Source organism: Zingiber officinale, chromosome 1A (assembly GCF_018446385.1).
Source record: "Zingiber officinale cultivar Zhangliang chromosome 1A, Zo_v1.1, whole genome shotgun sequence".
NCBI lineage: Eukaryota > Viridiplantae > Streptophyta > Magnoliopsida > Zingiberales > Zingiberaceae > Zingiber > Zingiber officinale.
In genome coordinates, this window is record NC_055987.1 from 166,721,742 (window position 1) to 166,737,285 (window position 15,544).

General features: G+C 48.5%; 1 pseudogene; it reads right to left on the bottom strand.

The window, feature by feature from the left end:
* Positions 1-15,544, bottom strand: part of LOC122038331 — a 52,845-nt pseudogene that overhangs the window by 16,261 nt on the left and 21,040 nt on the right.

Sequence of the window (15,544 nt, forward strand, 5' to 3'; positions counted from 1 at the left end):
AAGCTCAATGACGTTAGTGTAGCTGTAGAGAGATCACGTGGGCAAAGATTGGGTTGATTCAACCAACAAATTCTTATTCCAGAATCCTTTTTTTATAATGCTTAATAAAACTGTGAAAAAAGAAAAAATGTGCCACATGATTTTTTTTTTTAACCTAATAATATGTAAAACTTCAAAGAGATCAACTTAGTTAGTATATTTAAATGTAAAAAACCTATAGATATAAAAGATGCAAGAAAGTATTAACTGGTTTCTTTTAGCATTATACAATAGATATCCGGTGATTATGATGCCGAAAAAACTGCTACAAAAAAAAAGGATTATACTATGAAATTATGAAAAAAGGGAAAAAACACAAAATGTACATAGAAAATACTAGATGGGAAAGATCACAGGTGAGGGCAAGGATAATCTCACTATATGATACGTGACAAGTTCTCAAGACTTACATGATAATCATTCGGCAGGTTCTCAAAGGGTACAAGATAGTCATTGAGCAATGATACCAGAAAACCATCATATCTTATTCAAATCAACATTGACAAGTTGTTTTAGTTCCAATTTATCTTAAGGGTAAATACATATCAAAATCTTAACGGGTAAATGTGATCATCACCCAAAATTTTTTGTATCAAAATCTTTTACTCAAATGCAGCAGAGCCATGCCAAAAAAAGGCACATCAAACATCGTATTTAATCCACAGATTACATAAAACACTGACTTTCAGGATCTAAAAGAAGATGCATAGAAATTCTTGTTAGTGCAAAGAAAATATGAATTTTGTGTGTGTTCTTGTGACAAACAAGGATTTTTGATGACTCAATAACCTATTGCCGTTTGGAATATACTTAAAACTGGGTAGGCCTCAAAGAGTTGATGCATCCATAGGATACATCAACTCAAATGAAGCATCAAAAATATATTGATAAAAGTTTGCAGTCAAAACTCCAAAGTACTAAAACTAGAAAAAAAAACACAGTTTATCAAATAAATTAGTCTAGTTTTCCAAGAAGTTCAAAGCACCCCTATCAATTCTTGTAAAATTTAGCATATGTTCCTTTTGAATTCTAGATGTATCATTTTTTAAAGTCTAGTTGATTTCTGCAGTGCCTAATGAATTTGTTTACCACAGTGGTATTGTCTAATTTTCCCTCTTCTTGTTAGCTTTTGTGCATGTATGTTCACTTTGTCACTCGCCAGTTGGTTCTTTTAGGTTGCTTAGTTGGAGATCATGTTATGGTCCCGAGTGCAGGATTGAGTCGCAGGTCGAGATCCAGATCCGTACTTGGTCATGCAGCACATAAAGGGGAAGGAAGGGAGAAGACTCATCCTAGACAGAGTCCAAATTACTCGGTGGGAAAGACTCGTCCTAGACAGAGTCAAAATTACTCAATTTTTCTTCTTCTTCTTTATTAATAATAACACTCTTTATATAAGGAATCAGACATGATACGATTCAAGATAGACCAACCCATAAAGGAAACAAGGAATCAAAAATAGAAAAGTTAATTAGGTCATTATTTGTTTCTACTATAGCAGTAGTTAAATTAGGTCATTATTTATTTTCTACTAATTAGGCAATAGCTAATTTATTTCTACTATAGCAGTAGCTACTTAGGCTCTAACTAATTTGCTTCCAACTATAGCGGCGTCCAACAAAGGCGTCCACCTCGGCGTCCACATCATCACTCCCCTCCTCGATGTTGAGCTTGTCCTCAAGCTCGAAAGCGGGGTATAACGCCACTAATAGCATGGAGGGAAATTTCTAAATCCACTTTCCCCTCTTCCTAACCTTCCCTGTCATCATCAGGCACTTAAATCCAAAACAGGCGTTTACACTTGTGACCCGTGGAGTAGGACTCATCATAGTTAAAACAGAGGCCCTTGGCTCTCCATTCTGCCATCGCGACACAGGTTAAACGCTTGAAGAATGAAGCAGGTGGAATCTCCTTGCTGAAGCCCCCATTGTCTTGGTCTTCGCCAAAGGAGGGCCTCCACTGCTGATTTTGAGCTTGGTTGTGGTCCCACCCTAATTCGTGCGCAGCAGCCCCTCGTCTTGATGGAAGCATTGCTTTCGTTCTAATGCCCTAGCCATATTCATTGCAATGCGCAAGATTTTAGGCTTTTGTAGTTCGATGTCGATATGGAGATCTTTGACTAGCCCTGCAATAAATAAGTCAACTTCTTGTTGTGGTCGGAGGTCCAAGGTCTGGGCGAGGTAGGACTGGAACTGCCGCTGGTAGTCTTCTACCGAGTTTGTCTGCTTCAGATTTGCTAGCTCTCCCAGAGGGTTGTTGCTCATAGGTGGCTCAAAGTGGATATAATAATGGTTTTTGAATTGTTTCCAAGTCATATCTGGCTCTTCCTGTTTCATCTGATCAAACTAAAGTTGACCTTCCCCTACCAAGTGGAAGGCAGCAAGGCCAACTTTGTCGGTTTCTGTGGTCCTTTGGTTGGCAAAGAATTTTTCACACCTTTTAATCCAGCCTAGTGGATCCTCTTCTCCAGAATAGGTGGGGAACTCCATCTTCGAGTATCGCGGAACCAGGGTGCCACTAATTGGTGGTTCAAGTCTGACCTTCGAGACTTTGGAAGGGCCACACTCCACGCTAGTAGTGTTGTTTGCGATGGGCACCGACTGTTGTCTTGTCTCTTGAACAGTATGGGATAACTCAGTCATCTGCTCCTATAGTCCTCGCCGGTGGAAGGTGATCTGCTCCATGAAAACTTCTTGTTGCAAGATCAATCTTTCCATGAAGGCATTGAGTTTGGATGTGATAGGATCCGTGTCACCCATGATCGGCTTTGATACTAAGTTGTTATGGTTCCAAGTGCAGGATCGAGTCACGGGTTGAGATTCGGATCCATACTTGGTCATGCAACACGTAAGGAGGAAGGGAGGGGGAAAGACTCGTTCTAGACATGTCCAAATTACTCAGGAGGAAAAGACTCATCATAAACATAATCTAAATTACTCAAATTTTCTTTTTTATTAATAATAACACTCCTTATATAAGGAGTCAAACATGACACGATTTAGGAAAAACCAACCGATAAAGGAAACAAGGAATCAAAAATAGAAAAGCTAATTAGGCCATTATTTGTTTCTACTATAGCAGTAGTTAAATTATGCCATTATTTATTTTTTACTAATTAGGGAATAGCTAATTTATTTCTACTATAGCAGTAGCTAATTCGGTAGTAACTAATTTTCTTCCAACTATAGCAACGTCCACCTCGGCGTCCATATTAGATCACTAGTAGTTGTTTTATTTTCTTTGCTCCTTTATGCATAATGGAATCCTTCAGCCGTTATGAGAAAAAAAATGGTATTTTACCAAAGCATCCACTTAAAGTTTGGTAATTAGCAAACCATGTGGTCAAATTTACTAAAGGGTGCAGCTTTCCGTTTTTAACATCCCCAAAAGGTGCATAGGGTCAAATTTACTAAAGGGTGCAGCTTTCCGTTTTTGACATCCCCAAAATATCCTACAGTTGTTCAAACACTTTTTCAAACTTTTAAAAATATTCTGATATCCTTCTAGTGCTCAAAATCAGCAAGGCCACAAATCCATTCCAAAGAGCATGATGATTTCAATTTTTATCTCCTTTTATCATTTTGGCTCATCAAAGTGTTTAAACTAAAACATCTAGACAACATTTCCAATGATCAACAACCAAACTTTTATACCACCAACTAGAGTTGGCTATATGAATCCTTCTACGCCATTGGGTTTAATCCCCTATTATATTTCTATCTATATTTATAAAAATTCTCACTTAACTTTATTCATGAACCAAGGCACCCTTTTATAATTACAACGGGGATTAATAACTAAGCAAAGAATAAATAATTAAAGAAAAAAAATATTCTACCAAAAATAAATTGTTCTCAATCTATCATTCTAATTGATTTTATCCTATTTTCACCCATGATTTGATTGACTCTCCATTAGGAAAGATTTGCCTATTTCCTATACTCCCCCTCAAGTTTGGCGGTAAATATTGTTGAGACCAAGCTTGCCTTCAAGAAACTTATGAGCTTGTTCTTGTAAGAAGATCTGCTAGTTGGTGAAATGTAGAAATATACTTAATATGGATAATGGCTCCATCCACCTTTTCTCTAATGAAATGACGATTAACCTCTCTATGTTTCATCCGGTAGTAATGACCGGGTTGTGAGCTATACAACTTATTATCACAATGGAGTAGTATAGTATCTTCAAACTGAATTTTCAGGTCTTTCATAACTCTTTTGATCCGGATGAGTTCACAAATTCCATGAATATAGCTCTTTATTCGGCTTCAACACTACTTGCAATTATATATTATTTTTTGCCACACCACATCACTAAATTCCCCCATACTATCATGCAATACCCAAAAGTTAACTTTCTATCATCAATTGATCCAGCCTAATCTGCATCAGTGTATGCGCACAATCTTCTATTCTCATTTTTTGCAAAGAACAAGCCTTTCCTAGGTATCTCAAGATTCTGTATCCTGCATTCAGATGACCTTGACATGGTGAGTGCATATATTGACATACTAGGATAACTGCAAAGGCAATATCCGAGCGTGCATGTGAGAGATGGATGATTTTTCCAACAGGTTTCCTTCAAACATTTTTTCCTTTATTCCACAGTTCAATTGGCATGTTACTTGGTGATCCTGTCCGAAAGCTGAATCAACGGACGCTGGGCACGTGGCGCTCTCCGAGTTGCTGACGTAGATCTGCTGACTATCCGCCCGGACCTCCGGTGAACCTGCACAGAAGTTGGGCCGGGAAGGGGTTCTCGGCGACGACCCTCCAACGCTCAAGTCAGGCAAAACTCAACAAGAAAGTGGCTCCAAGAATTGTAGAATGCGTACCTCCGGCGAGGGATGAGGGCCGTTATATAGGGCTGTGGAGAAGCGGGTGCACACACACCGAGGTGTACACGTGTCCTCAGCCCATACCCCAGTAAGGGCCTGTCAGTGAGCTTACCTGACCCCATACTGCTACAGTCCAAGCACGTCTTCGATGGGACAGCGGAATCCCTTGTCGTAAGATTCGGAGCATGGCCTAAACGTAGAACATGCCTGCTGTCAGAAAAAGATGTCCTTTGTCCTTTTCCCCTTGCTCGCGGCCGGGCATCCGGCCGGCCAGTCTCTGCCTTACGTCCGGCCGGACACCTATAGTGGTCTACTTGGGAGATTCTCGGTAATGTGCTTTGTGGAGACTGCTAGCAGTATGCTACCTCATGTCTTCGGCCGAGCGTGCCCTCCGCTCGGCCTTACGATCTTGTACCATGAGCGCCGGGGCCCAGCTTCCTGCTGGGGCGCCTTCTGCCATCAGTTAGACACCGGTCAGCCGGCCGGGCGTTCGACCCACCCATCTCCGGTGGCCACCTGGCCTTTTGACTTCCACGTGGCGTTGACTCCCCAGAACGGGGGTCCCCTGTTCTTACCGCCGGATCACTTGCCTCCCCTTCAAGTCTAGTCGAAGGAGGCGATTAGTCCGACTGACTGGACTGCGAGTCTAGCCGGGCGGCGCCTTCGTGGCATTATCCTCCGCTCGGCCTACCACAGGGATGGCCGGCCTTAAGGCTAGTCAACAGCCACATTCCTTGAACCCCTTCGTAATCTGCGCCAATCTTCGACATTAAGGCTGAGCATGCGCTCATTAAATGCTTCGAATGGCTGAATGCCACGTGGTGCACTGTCGTCATCGTACGGCGGCGGCGGCGGCGGCGGCGTGGTGCTTTGATGGGATCGAAGCGGTTCGAAATGGACGGTGCGATGCACGCTTTGATTCCCGTGACCTGGATCCAACGGTGGAGGCCGCCCGGCCTCCGCCCTATAAAATCTTTGTTTTCTCCTCCATCGCCTTACTCCTTATTTCGCGTGCTCCCGGTTATCCCTCGCGTTCTAGAGCTCCGGCGATCGTATTCTCCTGCTTCCGTCGATCCCAAGTGTTCTTCCTTCGATCCTCCTTTTTCTCGTAAGATTCTCCTCTTTTCTTTCTCGTTTCCGGTGCTTTCTTTGCATTTCTTTCCCCAGTTCTCGCTTCCAGGGTACTCCTTTCACTTGCTGTCGTCTTTCTTCTGCCTTTTTGCCTTTTTGATTTCTCCCGCTCGGACCATGGCTAGTTCTTCTCATCCTGAAGACCAGTCTCTCGGCCCATGGTACACTACCATGCAGTTACGATTCGATCAGCGTGACTTTGATGTTCTGACGGATAATTTTGAAATCCCCGACGACTTTGAACTTCTTTTAGCCGGTCCCTCCGCTCGGCCACATAGGCCGCCGCGCGGAGCTTTCTGTGTCTTTCGCGACCAGTTTACTGCTGGTCTGCGTTTCCCTGTACATCCTTTCATTATAGATGTTTGTAACTTTTTCGGTGTTCCGCTCGGCAATCTAGTACCCAACACTTTTCGCCTTCTCTGTGGGGTTGTTGTTTTGTTCAAAATCCACAACATCCCCCTCCGACCGGACGTCTTTTTTTATTTCTATTACCCCAAGCAGTCCGAGCCGGGTACCTTCATGTTCCAAGCTCGGCCCGGCCTAGTCTTCTTTAACAAACTGCCTTCTTCCAATAAACATTGGAAGGAGTATTTTTTCTATATTCGTATGCCCGATCAGGCCAATTTCCGGACCAAGTGGCAGGTCAACCTACCCCCCACTCCTGAGCTGAAGAAGTTCAAAACCCGATCGGACTACCTCCATGCTGCAAATATGCTAGCCGGTCTGCGGCTCGACATCAAAAAGCTTCTTCACGAAGGAGTGATGTACATCTTCGGTCTGAGTCCCATACGGACTCCTCTTCCGAGCGGCTTCGGTAAAAATTTTACTTGGGCGTTTGCTTTGATTCCTAACTGATTTTTCTCCTTTCCTTTGCAGCGGACATCGTCATGGAATCGGTAATGGCCGGCATTCTGAAGAGAAAGGCGGCGGCGCTCGAAGCCGCGGCCGCCAAGGAGATGGAGGCTCTCGGCATCTAACCGGTCGGCTAGCATGAAGAAGAGAGCGGGGCACACGCCGGGGAGTCGGCCGCTCAGGCTTCTCTCCCAGAGCCAGCTGCTGGGACAACCATCAGCCAAGAGCCCTCCGCTCGGGGTGACGGCTCAGCTCCGTAAGAAGAGCAGCCTCACCCGAAAAGGCGTCGAGTGGAGACTCCAGTCCGCTCAGCCACGTCTGCTGTTCAACCCTCCGCCCGAGCCACTGCAAGTGCTCGCGGTAAGGCTCCGGAGGTCGAAGCCATTTCGTCCGATCGGACTCCTTCGGAATGGGGCGAGCCGGCGGCCCCTATTGAGGTTATTCCGGTCAGCACCCTTCCTCCCTCTCAAGCAGTCAGGCGTTCAACCATCCACTCTCAGTTTTCGGCGCCGGCTTCTGATCCTCTTCCAACCGCCGGTCGGACGACCTCAGGTCACGGCCGCACGATACGAGTCACTCTTCATCTTCCAACTGAAGAGCTGCTGCCAGAGGCCGACCAACCGACAGCGCCCGAGCATACCATCACTCTGAAGGGCCCACTAGCTGAGATGTGGGCCGACGCTCGGGCCCGCGTCGCGCTAATCCCCCTCCGAAATTTGGCCAATAGCCATATGCAGCAGGCGACGGGGGTAAGTTTATTTTCTCCAGTTTTGTATGCATTCCTTCCGATCGGCCAATAACAACTTCTTATTTCCTTTGTCAGAGATGGGTGGAGGAGATTGTTGTCCCCAACCGCCTGGCCTTGGTAGATGAAGAACTAAGGCAACTGAAGGCGGCCGTCGGCCCGTCTGGCTCCCAAGGCCCCTCCTATTCTGAGCTGCAAAAGGAGCTGAAGAAAGCTCAAGATTTGTTGGCGGCCGAGCAGAAAAAGACGCCCTGGCCGAGTCCGAGCGACAAGTCAAGTCGCTCGACACAAAAATAACCTTGGCTACCACTTGAAAAAACACGGCCATTTCCGACTTGGAGAAGAAGAACGTGGAGGCTCGGGGCCTAGAGCTGAAGGTAAAGGAGCTGATGGAGCAGCTTGATAGAGAGAAGGCGGGCCGCTCGGCCGACGCGGACAAGCTTCAAAATCTAAAGGATTCCCTTACTGCCTCCCAGGCGGCCCTCAAAGAATATCAAGAGGCCGAGCCGAGTCGGGTCGCTGCCCTAAGACAGAGCTACATCCGCTTGCCTGAATTCTCGGAGAAAACCTGCGAGCGGATGTACACAGCCTTCGACTTGGCTATGACCGCCACCACCACGTATCTGAAGTCTAAGGGTCTTCTTCCGGAGTCCACTACTATTCCGGCCAGCGATCAAGTGGCGCTCCTGGACAACATCCCCCAGGACGATTACATTGAGTAGACGTCTTTATATGTAGTTAGGCCGCTAGGCCAAAAAATGATCCTTTTTTTTTTTTGTACTTAGGTCGCTCGGCCTAAAGTTTTAATTTTAATGCAATGTTTTCCTTTCGCGTACTTTGTCCTTTTGCTAGTTAATGTATGTTGTCCGCTCGCCTATTATCACACCTCTGGTATTCGAAAGGGATTTTTACGAAGTATTTGACGTTGCCCTTCCGCTCGGCTAAATATGTAATATTTCGAATATGTAACATTCCGCTTTGATAGCAGAGATCACTCGCTAGATGCCGATGAAGTACCTTTAGATATTGGGCCAAGCGGAACGATATGGACGACGCGTTGGACACTTGCAGTCCTTTCTATTGGCCTCATCCGCTCGGAGGGTTTATAGACGCCGGCTCGTCTCCCGATTTTTAACGTCGGAGCTCGACGGTCTTCCGCTAGGATGATTTATAGACGCCGGCTCGTCTCTCGATATTTAACGTCGGAGCTCGACGGTCTTCCGCTCGGATGATTTATAGACGCCGGCTCGTCTCTCGATATTTAACGTCGGAGCTCGACGGTCTTCCGCTCGGCGGGTTTATAGACGCCGGCTCGTCTCTCGATTTTTAACATCGGAGCTCAACGGTATTCCGCTCGGAGGGCTTATAGACGCCCTGCCTCGATTTTAACGCCGAGCTCGACGGTCTTCCGCCTGGAGGGTTTATAGTCGTCTCTCGATTTTTAACGCCTGAGCTCGACGGTCTTCCGCCCGGGGGTTTATGACGCCGGCTCTCGACGGTCTTGAGCTCGACGGTCTTCCGCTCGAATTATTTATAGCTCGTCTCTCGATTTTTAACGCCTGAGCTCGACGGTCTTCCGCCCGGCGGGTTTCTTGTCTCTCGATTTTTAACGCCGGAGCTCGACGCTTTTAAGGCTAACTTGCGAAGCTATTTGCCATCCTTCAATTATTTTGACTTCCTGCATTACAGGTACATGGGCAACCGAAACGTATACGAAATTACATCAACGCACCTCTTACCCAGCTCGGTACGGCTGAAGATGATTCGCGCTCCACGGCCGATCCAGCTGCCGCCCGTCTTCGTCTTCCAAATAATAAGCGCCCGAGCAGAGCTTTTCGATAATTTTGAAGGGGCCCGCCCAAGGAGCTTCTAGCTTGCCGACGTCGCCGACCGGCTTCACTTTCTTCCAGACAAGGTCGCCGACCTGGAATGATCTAGGAATGACGCGCCGGTTGTAGTTTTGCTTCATCCGCTGCCGGTACGCCATCAGCCGGACGGACGCCTTGGCTCGCTCCTCATCAACCAAATATAGCTCCATGTTCCTCCGCTCGGCGTTACCATCATCATAAGTCTGGATCCGGGCGGACTTGACGCCGACTTCAACAGGAATCACTGCTTCACCACCGTACACCAGATGGAAAGGCGTGACGCCTGTTCCTTCCTTTGGGGTCGTTCGGATGGCCCACAGAACGCCCGACACTTCATCCACCCAACTTCCTCCCAGATGGTCGAGCCGAGCGCGCAAAATGCGAAGAATTTCCCGATTGGCTACTTCGGCATGACCATTGCTTTGGGGGTACGCCACGGACGTGAAGTGCTGTTCGATGCCATAGCTTTTGCACCAATCTTCGAGCAACTTTCCTGTGAATTGCCTCCCGTTGTCGGAAACAAGTCGGCGAGGGATGCCGAACCGGCAGATGATATGTTGCCAGATAAATTTCTTGACCATCTGCTCGGTGATCTTGGCTAGCGGCTCGGCCTCCACCCACTTGGAAAAATAATCAACCGCCACCAATAAAAATTTCCGCTGTCCGGTCGCCATAGGAAACGGACCCACAATATCCATTCCCCATTGGTCGAACGGACAAGACACAGTAGCTACTTTCATTTCTTCCGCCGGTCGGTGAGAGAAATTATGATACCTTTGACAAGAAAGGCACGTCGCGACGGTCCGAGCGGCGTCTACCTGGAAGCCTAAAAGTATCCGCCAGGGATCTTCTTAGCCGATCGTCCGCCGGATGCCCCGCACGATCCTCACGACTTCGAGGATGTCGACGCGCCTTCCGAGCTCACGATTTCAATAGCGGGCGGAGAAAGCCTTCAAAGTTGATCTCCAATAAGCGAACCGACCGCTCTCCTCCTTAATCATTGGGCTACTTCCGATCGGATGGTGTTGCCCCGATCGAAGAAACCCACGATGGTCGCTCTCCGCCGGAAATTCGAGGCCTCCATCCGATCGACGCGCCACCAGAGATACTGCTCAACAGGTGCCGGATGACGATCGGCGTTATTGAACTTGAGTTTAGCTAACTCATCTCGCACGGTTTTCCGCCGGTATCTTCAATAACGACCTCTCCGAAATCGGCCTCGAGCTTTTCAAGGCTTCCGCGTAAAGTTGAGCCGAGCGTTAATTTCAGTACTGAGAGGCGCGCCAACCGAGAGTCCGAACGCAAGATCACCCGTCCCCTACACGGGCGGCCTGTAGCTTATAAGGGCTTCATACTGCTCATTATTCGTAGCTCTATAATCAGCCGACGGATAGATGCATCTTTTCCTCTTGGGGAGAAAGCAATAATACACCAATACCACTCCGAGCCGAGTGGCCGATCCGTCCACAAATATCTTCCACACGGCTTCGGGTTCCGGCCTTTACCTGGTGACAAAATCCGCCAAGGATCGCGCCTTTATCGCCGACCGCTAGTATTGGATGTCGAATCGCTTAACTCCGTTGTCCGTTTGATGAGCCGCCTGACGCCGGATTCAACAACACTCTTCCCAATTCGTCCGGACGATGATAGTGTGAGCCAAGAAATAGGGCGGAGGCGCCGAGCGGCGAGGACCAAAGCGAGCCGCTTTCGAGTCCAGCGAGATTCAAAGATCTTTAAAATACGGCTCAGAAAATATATGTGCTCTTCTCCGTCCTTACTAATGCCGAGCTTGCTCGGTTGAAGACAAGTAGATACAAAGTGGCTCACCCGGCTAGGCTAGACCTAAGAGAATTCAATATGCCTGATCTTGAACGCCGATCAGATTCTTCGTCCCTGAAACTGGTGGCTTCAAGATTTTGAAAAAGGCAGTCTCCGAGCCTTGGAATTGAACTGGACAGCAGCTTATCCGAGCCGCACTTCCCTCAAATTTCTTGGAGGCGGCATATCTTGTAAGGCTTTCACTTTGCTAGGATTTGCTTCGATGCCCCGCTCGGTCACTATGTAACCCAAGAAACGCCCTCCTTTTGCTCCGAACAGGCACTTCTGTGGGTTTAACTTAACGCCATATTTCCGCAGCGTTCGGAAAGTCTCCTCCATATCTTTAAAGAGGTCGGCCGCTCAGACGGACTTGATAAGAATGTCATCCAGATATACTTCCAGATTTCGCCCGATCTGTTCCTTGAACACTTTGTTCATCAAGCGTTGATAAGTGGCTCCCGCGTTCTTCAGTCCGAACGACATCACATTATAGCAGTAGGTGCCGTCGGCTGTAACGAAGCTGACTTTTTCTTGATCTTCCCTGGCGAGCGGCACTTGATGATATCCCTGATAAGCGTCGAGCATGCATATCAACTCGCAGCCGGCCGTAGAGTCCACCAGTTGATCGATCCGGGGCAAGGGATAAAAATCCTTTGGGCACGCCTTGTTAAGGTCCCGGAAATCGATGCACACTCTCCGCTTGTTGCCTGGCTTGGAGACTAGCACCACGTTTGCCAACCGGAACTGGACCTCGCAGATACGGCGGCCTTCCGTGAGTTTCTCCACCGCCGGATTACGACATTCTGCTCACACCGAAATCCCTCTTCTCTCGCCCACCGCCCTGCCTGACACGTGGAGCTCATGCCGCGCTATACTTGGTGAAATCCTGCGTCGACCAGACGAAGACATCACGGTTTCTCCGAGGCATTTGATCACTTCCTCTTTTGGCCTCGGATCGGTCGCAATGAACGTTGTGGCCTCCGATCGGGTCGTGTGAATCTGCACTTCCTCTTTTCTTCATAAACCAAAGAGGAGGTTTTTCGTTATAGCGTTCACCTCGATTCGTGGCGCCTTCCTCGGTTCGGACCATCTTGACGTAGCATCGCCGAGCCGCCATTGATCTCCTCGCATTCCCACCTTGTCTTCATCGAACTTGATTTTCGGTGGAAGGTGGAGACGGCTCGAAATTCACTTTAGAGCCGGTCGTCCCAATATGACATTGTACGCGAGAGTCCACGATGACGAAGTTTGCGGTCCCCTTCCGAGCGGCTCCTCTCCAACGATATGGCCGGATCCGTCCGAACTTCATTACTCAGAAACCCGTAAGGGGGTTATCAGGCGGACTCTACCGATCAATTCAGAGTCGATCAAGGCCTTTCAATACGATGTCGACCGAGCCTCGGTCAATAAAACGCGTATATCGTAATGGCCATTACCGCACGAGAAGAGCGTCGCTGGGGACTTCAACTCCTTCCAGTCCCCGCCCAAACCGATTTCGGTCCACTTGCCGTGCTCTCGGCCGCAATGACCGCATGGATCCTGAGTCGCGGACGCCGCCTTCCTCGCTTTAGAGTCGCCCGGTCGGCTCGCCCAATAATGTTAATCTCACGGAAGTATTACTTATTTTCTTCTTCCCGAGGACGGCCGGGCCGCCTCCTAGACATCCGGAGATTATCCTGCCTCGGAGAGCGATGCCGGTGGTTGTTGTCGCCTGTCACTATCGCCCGATCGGCTTCACGAGGCTCTCTCGCCGGTACCGACGGCGATCGCCACTCCGGGGACGGGTGGGCGACAGAGGAAGACTCCGGCAATCCTCGGTATTATGTGTCCGTCCGGTGGAAGGAGCAACATCGGGTCCATTGGGCAGCGGGGCAGCTACCTCTTGCACGTGGGACCCAGTGGGGAGCGGATTGCCGCCCCTCGGTCCTCCGGGCGGTGACGAGCAACGCAGCCTTGCAGGAGGAGCCCGCCTCGAGTTTTTTTTCCGGGCCGCTTGGGCTTCCTCCACATTGATGTATTCGTTGGCCCGGTGTAGCATGTGGCCGTAGTCCCGGGGCGGTTTCCGAATGAGTGATCGGAAGAAATCCCCATCCACGAGGCCTTGTGTGAAGGCATTCATCATGGTCTGCGAGGTGGCCGTTGGAATATCCATGGCCACTTTGTTGAACCGCTGGATGTAGGCTCGGAGCGATTCGCGGGCTTCCTGTTTGATGGCAAACAGACTAACACTGGTTTTTTGATAGCGCCGACTGCTTGCGAAGTGGTGGAGGAAGGCCGTTCGGAAGTCTTTGAAACTTGAGATAGATCCGTCCGGCAATCTCCGAAACCACCGTTGGGCCGATCCCGAGAGAGTGGTAAGAAAAACTCGACACTTCACTCCATCTGTGTACTGATGAAGAGTGGTCGTGTTGTCGAACTTACCCAAATGATCATCCGGATCGGTGGTTCCGTTGTACTCACCGATCGCTGGAGGCACATAATGCTTCGGCAGGGGGTCTCGTAGAATAGCCTCTAAAAATTGACGGTTGATCCGCTCGGGAGAGGCGTCCGTTCGGGGGGCTTTCCCTTTTTTGTTATCTCGCTCGCATTTCATCCAAGAAGATCCCGATCGCGATTAGTCAGCCGCGCTTGGAGTGCGGAATAGGCCCCGGAATGCAATCGCTCGCGGTGCTTCCGCCGGCCTCGATCTGATGTTGCTGCCCGCCGGCTTGTGACTTTTGTCTCGCTCCATAAGCTTGGCGGCTCTTGTTTCGATCAAAGCATCGAGCTCCTCCGAGAGCATCACCGAGTGCCGCCGCCCGCCGCCCATTACTTCCGATCGGATGCAGAGCGTTCCTACGACGCGCCAAATCGATCCCGTCCAAAGCTTAATCAACGGACCGGCACGTGGCGCTCCGAGTTCGACGTAGATCGCCGACTATCCGCCCGACCTCCGGTGAACTCGACAAGTCGGGCCGGAAGGGGTTCCGCGATGACCCTCCGACGCCAAGTCGTGCAAAGCTCAACAAGAAAGTGGCTCCAAGAATCATAGAACCTCTGGCGAAGGACGAGGGCCTTTATATAGGGCGCTGGAGAAGTGCGCACACACCGAGGTGTACACGTGTCCTCACCCCATATCCCGAAGGGCAACGAGCCCGACCTCATACTTCTACACCCAAGCACGTCTTCGATGGGACAATGAACTCGTCAGAAGATTCGAGTACGCCTAAACGTAACACTGCCGTCAAAAAGATGTCCTTTGTCCTTTTCCCCTTGCTCCCGGCCAGCCAGCCTCCGCTTTACGTCCGTCGGACACCTATAATGGTCTACTGGAGATTCTCGGAATGTGCATGGAGATCGCTAGCAGATGCTACCTCACGCCTTCTGCCAAGCGTGCCCTCCGCCCGGCCTTACGATCCTGCACACGAGCGCCGGGCCTTCCGTGGGCGCCCGCCATCGCCAGACATCGGGGCGTTCGACCCACCCATCTCCGGTCGGCCACCTGGCCTTTTGACTTCCACGTGGCGTTAACTCCCCAGAACGGGGGTCCCCTGTTCTTACCGCCGGATCACTTGGCTTACGTCCCAACATGTCAGTTTCCTTATCTAAAGTGTATTTCTTTAAGAGATTGAAATACCCTTTCTATTTCGAGCAATCTCCATTCCCAAAAAATATTAGTGTTCCAAGATCATTGACTTTAAATTTTTGTGCTATCAATTTCTTGATTTCTTCTAATTCGTTACCGTCATTTCTAGTGATGATGATATCATCAACATACACTATAAGAATAGTGATCTTTCCTTTATCAGAGTGTTTTACAAATAGTGTATGATTTGCTTGTCCGTCAATACATCCAAAATTCTTGATCACCTTAGAGAATCGATCGAACACAACACGAGGTGACTATTTTAACCCATAGAAAGATTTGTTGTGCTTGTATATAGTTTTACCACCTAAATTTTCTTCAAATCCTAGAGGGTGATTCATATAAACCTCCTCTTCAAGCTCTCCATTGAGACTCAATGCATTTCTTATACCAAGTTAATGTAATGGCAAATCTAGATTAACTGCTAATGATAGAAGAATTATGATAGTATTAAGTACAGGAGCAATTCTAATCAATTCCATAGGTTTGGGTAAAGCCTTTGACTATCAGACGAGTCTTGTGCCTTTCAATTGAACCATCAACCTTGTACTTAATCATGAAAACTCATTTGCAATCGACGACACAGTTTCCTTATGGTAATTCCACCAAATCCTAGGTATTATTTTGTT